Below are 9,845 nucleotides of genomic sequence, written 5' to 3' on the forward strand. Positions count from 1 at the left end.
ACGGGTTTTTTGTCCCATGTCGTTCCCAAAAATTGTACAGCGTGTGTGGTAACAACGCAAAACCAAAAAACCCCATCAAATTTTTGAGTAAAATAACGAATCCAGGAATGTTCTTTTTGTTTATTTTATTGGGAAGGAGCACTTTTACTTATAAGAATAATATTGTTTTCTTTAGTTTCACTTAATTCATCTGTCAATTTATTACAACTCTGGTGTAGTATTTATGACTAGGAATATTCTAGCTTTAAGAAGTTTAGCATCATACTTTTGACCACACTGTGTTGTACGGTGGGGTTCACGGATTAAAATACAATGCTTTGTAGTGGATGATACTATGGACATAGTCAAATTTACTGCACTGCTCAGTGATTTTCACCAGATTATAGTAAACTTAACAGATTTTTGTAGTCGGTTGAAAATTGTTGGTGCAGTTCTTAATTCTACCATGGATTCGGTAGATTATACAAGAAAATTTGTTTGCGTGTAGTTTATCCAGAGCCGTAGCGTGGCTTCATGGCGCCCTTGGCGAACCTCCATTTCAGCGCCCCTTAATCAAAGCTCAGCAGAAAAAAAAATGATTCTGAGCGATTTCTACGAGAATTTTTATGAAAATCGTCAAAAGTGTCATAAAAGGTTATATTATTTCCTTGAGATCAGAACATATTAAATTATTGACTAAATCTCCTGCAAGAAAAAATGAGTATTCTTTTATTTTCTAATGAAAATTTTCTGAGTACTTTTGAATAATATCTGAAAGATGCATTGACAAATTCCGAAGAAAAATATAGTTTATATAGCTAAGAACAAATGTACAGTTTCTACTAGATATTTCAAACAAAATTTGTAAATTTTGGTGAAATGCAAATTTCTAAAGAAATTCTCCTTTACATGTCGGACCATTTGCTTTCAAGCAGAGTCTTAAAACTTTTCGCTCTGAATAACTGGAAAGAATTTTAGAGCTTATGCCAGAAATACAACTCGAAAGCCATAGCAATCCTTTACAAAATTATGATTCTTAAACAAAGACCAACCTCATAATAGTAATCGTAAAGGAAAAATTGTTATATTTTCTGAGATATGATAGGATGGTTTAGATTCTTTGGATATTTATAGAAATATCATTTTTCAGGAAATTCATAGAGAAAGCAAAGAAAATCTAGGATTCAAAAGGAAATATTTTTATTTGAAATTTTGCGTAGATTTAGTCAAGACATTATTTAAAAGCTTGATTGCAAAACTGCTGTTTGTTAATCAATAAAAAATATTTGAAATATATCGAAGAGTTTTCAATTTACTTTCAAGGAATTGCTATTACCATTCAAATTGAAAGCATTCTTCACAGTGAGATATCGAAAAGTGGAAATATTAACAAAAAATCTAAAGTTTTTTCCAAGAACCTTTACGGTGGAAGAGAAGGTGAACATGGAAAATGTCAATCATGCAAACTTTTTGAAAGGTGATCAAATATTAACAATAATGTTAATTAAGAAGTCTAAATAGTTACATTCAACTTTTCCACCGCATTTTTTTTAAACCAAACGAGTTTCAGCTAGTGTAGAACATGTTTACGGTTATCTATCTATATAAATAAAAAATAAATGGTGTTTGTATGTCACGAAATGGTTTACGAACGGGTCAACGGAATATAAAGATTTTTTCTCCGTTTTGTTCGTTAAGGGTTCCAACGAGTTTGTGTGTATAAAAATCCCAGGATATTCACCGGGAACGTTGAAAAAACGAGAGTGCACGGAGCTGTCATTTTGTATGGTACGATCCATAGCGTTTTTCAACAGACTACTTGATGGCAAGACGAAGTTTGCTGGGAACACTAGTTAAAAATATATTACAAATTCTAGAATTATGTCTGGTGTGAGAATTTTCGTCTAGGTATAGAGCAGTTTACAAAATAATTAGAGTTATGAAAAAATTACGCAACATTATATCAGAATGACGCCTAGAGTGAAAGACCGATCAAGATAAAGCAAGAGCCTGCTGCTTAGAATCTTGTAATTGATTCTGTGAGAATCTTGCCCAATTTTCTGTTGAAAATCTTCCCATAATTTCGTGGATCCCACTCAGGATAATCTTAGATTCATGTTCAGTATTCTGTGAAAATATTTCTTGTAATTTAACTAAAACAAACGAGTGATCGAAACATACAGTCTAACTTTTAGCATACATACAAATCTGAATGATACAAATCTTTGTTTCTTATCATTAACAAATTTAATTTATGTGTATTTATTTGAACTTCAAACTTTAAAAATACATATAGGAATGAACAATATCTTTTGAAATACTTATTGTATATTTCGTTAAAGCCTTTCAAAACCTGTTTTGTATGTTTTTTTATTATGTCATATTTGTTTTTTTTTTTGGAATTGTTACTAATAATAAGCACTATTCGTTGAGTGCTATGGAAAATGGAAATCATGTGGAAGCTTTGTACACAGATTTTAGTAAAGCATTTGACCGTGTTGATATACCCATGCTTATATTTAAACTGCGAAAAATGGGTATTGAAGCCAAACTGCTGGAATGGATCGAATCATATTTAACCACTCGCGAGCTAATAGTGAAATTAAAAGGAAATAGGTCAACTCCCATACATGCCACTTCAGGGGTTCCACAAGGCTCTCATTTAGGTTCGCTCTTGTTTATACTGTTTGAGAACGACCTGTCTTTTATTCTTGACAAACTAAAAGTATTAATATATGCTGACGATATGAAACTTTATCTGGAAATAAAAACTGCACAGGACATACATACTTTTAAATATGAAGTACAAATTTTCCACACATGGTGTCAGAAAAGTCTGCTACAACTGAATGTAAAAAAAAATGTAACCTGATATCTTTTAACAGGAAAAGAAACATTCCTAATATAACAATAACTTTAGGCAATCAGAATGTTGAAAAATGTAATAGAATCAGAGATTTAGGCATAATTTTAGATTCAAAACTTACTTTCATTGATCACTATAACACTATAGCTTAGCTTAGCTTAGCTTAGCTTAGACTGACTACACATATCAATGGTTGCTATTCCGTGATTGACCAAAGTCAGTGAAAATGCACAAAGAATCAACTAGAAGTTCGGCTGGGATTGGCCATAATCTTCTTCAGTGTGCATAATTCAGTGCCTCTATTTATACATGGTCAATAACGGCGCCGGCCACGTCCTTGCAGTCAGGTGGGATTGGGGGAAGGAATGTTAGTGTGTAACCTTTGCTATTTGGAGACCGTGTTTGCCTCTGCATCTCCACAAAGGTTACTGGGAGGGATGTTTGTTAATGGGAAGGATCGTTGGGTCACAGGATTCACTTTGATAAGCGATTAGACCATGATAAATAATTATTTGTGAGATATAAACATGCTTATATGTAAATATAATATTTTCATTTGATATGAACAACATCTATGTAGAGAAAAAATATGCCGACACTTGATGTGACGAACGTTTCAAAGTTTGTTGAATAAAGTGAACCTTTTGGAAGTCTACACTTGAAGTGTCGAACCATTCAAAGTTTTTTTTTTAATTACAAAAATAAAGGTAAAAAGAAGAAAGTGTTTTGAAAAAAAAAATTAGACATAAATAATTTATGAATCAGAGTTTATGTCGACACTCACAGTGACGAACCATTCATATTTTTTTTGAAAAATCATATTTACGTCTCACCGTTGTAACGATTAAGGGTGCAATCATACATATTTTATAGATTAGAAACAGTAGCATAAAACGAGCTCACCAATTGATCCGTCATCCTTGAGCAGCAACAATCCTCTTTGAACTTCACTCGTTTAATAGGCTATATAAAAGCACTCAGAGAAAATAGGCGTGCAACCCGTGAGGGAAAACAACTGACGACTGCTCGGGCTTTCTTGACGCACTGCCCAGGAGCAAGCGTCAACGTCGGAAGATCAAAAAGAACTAATCAAAAGCGGCACTTTTTCACTTTACTCGATCGACGCGCGACATGTTTGATCCTGCCCTCATCGCCGGCCCCCGCAAGAGCAAGCGTCAAGGTCGGAAGATCAAACACAACTCCATGCCATGGAATCGGAAGACCACACATTACAAACGCGAATCTCTTTTCGCACTCGCGCCACGCGGACCGAAAACAATTGGTCTTGATTCCATCGCTCGCCCTGCAAGAGCATGCTATGGAATCGAAAGACCACACACTACTAACGCAAACCTCTTTTCACACTCGCGCCACGCGGACCGAAAACAATTGGTCTTGATTCTATCGCTCGCCCTGCAAGAGCATGCTATGGAATCGAAAGACCACACACTACAAACGCGAATCTCTTTTCGCACTCGCGCCACGCGGACCGAAAACAATTGGTCTTGATTCCATCGCTCGCCCTGCAAGAGCATGCTATGGAATCGAAAGACCACACACTACTAACGCGAACCTCTTTTCGCACTCGCGCCACGCGGACCGAAAACAATTGGTCTTGATTCGATCGCTCGCCCTGCAAGAGCATGCTATGGAATCGAAAGACCACACACTACTAACGCGAACCTCTTTTCGCACTCGCGCCACGCGGACCGAAAACAATTGGTCTTGATTCGATCGCTCGCCCTGCAAGAGCATGCTATGGAATCGAAAGACCACACACTTCTAACGCGAACCTCTTTTCGCACTCGCGCCACGCGGACCGAAAAAGATTGGTCTTGATTTCATTGCTCACCCTGCAAGAGCATGCTATGGAATCGAAAGACCACACACTACTAACGCGAACCTCTTTTCGCACTCGCGCCACGCGGACCGAAAACAATTGGTCTTGATTCCATCGCTCGCCCTGCAAGAGCATGCTATGGAATCGAAAGACCACACACTACTAACGCGAACCTCTTTTCGCACTCGCGCCACGCGGACCGAAAAAGATTGGTCTTGATTCCATCGCTCACCCTGCAAGAGCATGCTATGGAATCGAAAGACCACACACTACTAACGCGAACCTCTTTTCGCACTCGCGCCACGCGGACCGAAAACAATTGGTCTTGATTCCATCGCTCGCCCTGCAAGAGCATGCTATGGAATCGAAAGACCACACACTACTAACGCGAACCTCTTTTCGCACTCGCGCCACGCGGACCGAAAACAATTGGTCTTGATTCCATCGCTCACCCTGCAAGAGCATGCTATGGAATCGAAAGACCACACACTACTAACGCGAACCTCTTTTCGCACTCGCGCCACGCGGACCGAAAACAATTGGTCTTGATTCGATCGCTCGCCCTGCAAGAGCATGCTATGGAATCGAAAGACCACACACTACTAACGCGAACCTCTTTTCGCACTCGCGCCACGCGGACCGAAAACAATTGGTCTTGATTCGATCGCTCGCCCTGCAAGAGCATGCTATGGAATCGAAAGACCACACACTTCTAACGCGAACCTCTTTTCGCACTCGCGCCACGCGGACCGAAAAAGATTGGTCTTGATTCCATCGCTCACCCTGCAAGAGCATGCTATGGAATCGAAAGACCGCACACTACTAACGCGAACCTCTTTTCGCACTCGCGCCACGCGGACCGAAAACAATTGGTCTTGATTCCATCGCTCGCCCTGCAAGAGCATGCTATGGAATCGAAAGACCACACACTACTAACGCGAACCTCTTTTCGCACTCGCGCCACGCGGACCGAAAAAGATTGGTCTTGATTCCATCGCTCACCCTGCAAGAGCATGCTATGGAATCGAAAGACCGCACACTACTCTCAACTAGAAGTTCGGCTGGGATTGGCCATAATCTTCTTCAGTGTGCATAATTCAGTGCCTCTATTTATACATGGTCAATAACGGCGCCGGCCACGTCCTTGCAGTCAGGTGGGATTGGGGGAAGGAATGTTAGTGTGTAACCTTTGCTATTTGGAGACCGTGTTTGCCTCTGCATCTCCACAAAGGTTACTGGGAGGGATGTTTGTTAATGGGAAGGATCGTTGGGTCACAGGATTCACTTTGATAAGCGATTAGACCATGATAAATAATTATTTGTGAGATATAAACATGCTTATATGTAAATATAATATTTTCATTTGATATGAACAACATCTATGTAGAGAAAAAATATGCCGACACTTGATGTGACGAACGTTTCAAAGTTTGTTGAATAAAGTGAACCTTTTGGAAGTCTACACTTGAAGTGTCGAACCATTCAAAGTTTTTTTTTTAATTACAAAAATAAAGGTAAAAAGAAGAAAGTGTTTTGAAAAAAAAAAAATTAGACATAAATAATTTATGAATCAGAGTTTATGTCGACACTCACAGTGACGAACCATTCATATTTTTTTTGAAAAATCATATTTACGTCTCACCGTTGTAACGATTAAGGGTGCAATCATACATATTTTATAGATTAGAAACAGTAGCATAAAACGAGCTCACCAATTGATCCGTCATCCTTGAGCAGCAACAATCCTCTTTGAACTTCACTCGTTTAATAGGCTATATAAAAGCACTCAGAGAAAATAGGCGTGCAACCCGTGAGGGAAAACAACTGACGACTGCTCGGGCTTTCTTGACGCACTGCCCAGGAGCAAGCGTCAACGTCGGAAGATCAAAAAGAACTAATCAAAAGCGGCACTTTTTCACTTTACTCGATCGACGCGCGACATGTTTGATCCTGCCCTCATCGCCGGCCCCCGCAAGAGCAAGCGTCAAGGTCGGAAGATCAAACACAACTCCATGCCATGGAATCGGAAGACCACACATTACAAACGCGAATCTCTTTTCGCACTCGCGCCACGCGGACCGAAAACAATTGGTCTTGATTCCATCGCTCGCCCTGCAAGAGCATGCTATGGAATCGAAAGACCACACACTACTAACGCAAACCTCTTTTCGCACTCGCGCCACGCGGACCGAAAACAATTGGTCTTGATTCCATCGCTCGCCCTGCAAGAGCATGCTATGGAATCGAAAGACCACACACTACAAACGCGAATCTCTTTTCGCACTCGCGCCACGCGGACCGAAAACAATTGGTCTTGATTCCATCGCTCGCCCTGCAAGAGCATGCTATGGAATCGAAAGACCACACACTACTAACGCGAACCTCTTTTCGCACTCGCGCCACGCGGACCGAAAACAATTGGTCTTGATTCGATCGCTCGCCCTGCAAGAGCATGCTATGGAATCGAAAGACCACACACTACTAACGCGAACCTCTTTTCGCACTCGCGCCACGCGGACCGAAAACAATTGGTCTTGATTCGATCGCTCGCCCTGCAAGAGCATGCTATGGAATCGAAAGACCACACACTTCTAACGCGAACCTCTTTTCGCACTCGCGCCACGCGGACCGAAAAAGATTGGTCTTGATTTCATTGCTCACCCTGCAAGAGCATGCTATGGAATCGAAAGACCACACACTACTAACGCGAACCTCTTTTCGCACTCGCGCCACGCGGACCGAAAACAATTGGTCTTGATTCCATCGCTCGCCCTGCAAGAGCATGCTATGGAATCGAAAGACCACACACTACAAACGCGAATCTCTTTTCGCACTCGCGCCACGCGGACCGAAAACAATTGGTCTTGATTCCATCGCTCGCCCTGCAAGAGCATGCTATGGAATCGAAAGACCACACACTACTAACGCGAACCTCTTTTCGCACTCGCGCCACGCGGACCGAAAAAGATTGGTCTTGATTCCATCGCTCACCCTGCAAGAGCATGCTATGGAATCGAAAGACCACACACTACTAACGCGAACCTCTTTTCGCACTCGCGCCACGCGGACCGAAAACAATTGGTCTTGATTCCATCGCTCGCCCTGCAAGAGCATGCTATGGAATCGAAAGACCACACACTACTAACGCGAACCTCTTTTCGCACTCGCGCCACGCGGACCGAAAAAGATTGGTCTTGATTCCATCGCTCACCCTGCAAGAGCATGCTATGGAATCGAAAGACCGCACACTACTAACGCGAACCTCTTTTCGCACTCGCGCCACGCGGACCGAAAACAATTGGTCTTGATTCCATCGCTCGCCCTGCAAGAGCATGCTATGGAATCGAAAGACCACACACTACTAACGCGAACCTCTTTTCGCACTCGCGCCACGCGGACCGAAAAAGATTGGTCTTGATTCCATCGCTCGCCCTGCAAGAGCATGCTATGGAATCGAAAGACCACACACTACTAACGCGAACCTCTTTTCGCACTCGCGCCACGCGGACCGAAAACAATTGGTCTTGATTCGATCGCTCGCCCTGCAAGAGCATGCTATGGAATCGAAAGACCACACACTTCTAACGCGAACCTCTTTTCGCACTCGCGCCACGCGGACCGAAAAAGATTGGTCTTGATTTCATTGCTCACCCTGCAAGAGCATGCTATGGAATCGAAAGACCACACACTACAAACGCGAACCTCTTTTCGCACTCGCGCCACGCGGACCGAAAAAGATTGGTCTTGATTTCATTGCTCACCCTGCAAGAGCATGCTATGGAATCGAAAGACCACACACTACTAACGCGAACCTCTTTTCGCACTCGCGCCACGCGGACCGAAAACAATTGGTCTTGATTCGATCGCTCGCCCTGCAAGAGCATGCTATGGAATCGAAAGACCACACACTTCTAACGCGAACCTCTTTTCGCACTCGCGCCACGCGGACCGAAAAAGATTGGTCTTGATTTCATTGCTCACCCTGCAAGAGCATGCTATGGAATCGAAAGACCACACACTACTAACGCGAACCTCTTTTCGCACTCGCGCCACGCGGACCGAAAAAGATTGGTCTTGATTCCATCGCTCACCCTGCAAGAGCATGCTATGGAATCGAAAGACCGCACACTACTAACGCGAACCTCTTTTCGCACTCGCGCCACGCGGACCGAAAACAATTGGTCTTGATTCCATCGCTCGCCCTGCAAGAGCATGCTATGGAATCGAAAGACCACACACTCTTCATTGATCACTATAACACTATAATAAATAAAGCCAATAATATGTTAGGCTTCATTAAACGCTTCGCTTATAACTTCAATGATCCATACACAATAAAAACATTGTTCATTGCATATGTTAGATCAATACTTGAATATTGCAGCATAAATTGGTCACCTTTTTCAACAGTACATGAAGAAAGGATAGAGTCGGTACAAAAACAATTTTTATTATATGCTCTTCGCAAATTAGGTTGGACTGAATTTCCATTACCATCTTACAAAGCTAGATGTATGTTGATTGATATTCAAACACTAAGAGAGCATCGCGAATATGCTATGATTTCATGTATAAACGATATTGTTTCTCATAAAGTTGATTTACCAGAATTATTATCTAAATTAAACTTTTATGTACCATCAAGACGTTTACGCCATCGAGAACTATTTGCAATCAACTATCACCGTACTAATTATGCAAAATTTGGGCCAATGAACCAAATGATGACTACTTATAATAAACATTATGATTTAATTGTCTTAACTTGGTCCAAAGTGAAGCTAAAACAATACTTCCGCACATTATCTTAAGTAGGAAAATTGAATGTATTAGTGAAACTAGCACATAAGAAATTCTATGTAACGGTCTACAAACATGATTGACGACAATAAATAAATAAATAAATAAATATGCACCTTTGAGAATTTTACCGAGTGATTCACACTCTTTGGCGCCCCCTTTAGGCTGGCGCCCTTGGTGGGTGCCAACCTGGCCAACCGCACGCTACGGCACTGAGTTTATCTGAGGTTTATAATTCAATAGAGTCCTGAAGATCTATCTCAATTTTAGTACCAATGAATAAGCCCTAAGAGTGCACGCTTGCAACGGATCATCTCAACGTTTTTGGTGCACTCGTTCCTTGAACCACAAGGAATACGT

This window comes from Aedes aegypti, chromosome 2 (assembly GCF_002204515.2).
Source record: "Aedes aegypti strain LVP_AGWG chromosome 2, AaegL5.0 Primary Assembly, whole genome shotgun sequence".
In the NCBI taxonomy this organism is placed as follows: Eukaryota; Metazoa; Arthropoda; class Insecta; order Diptera; family Culicidae; genus Aedes; species Aedes aegypti.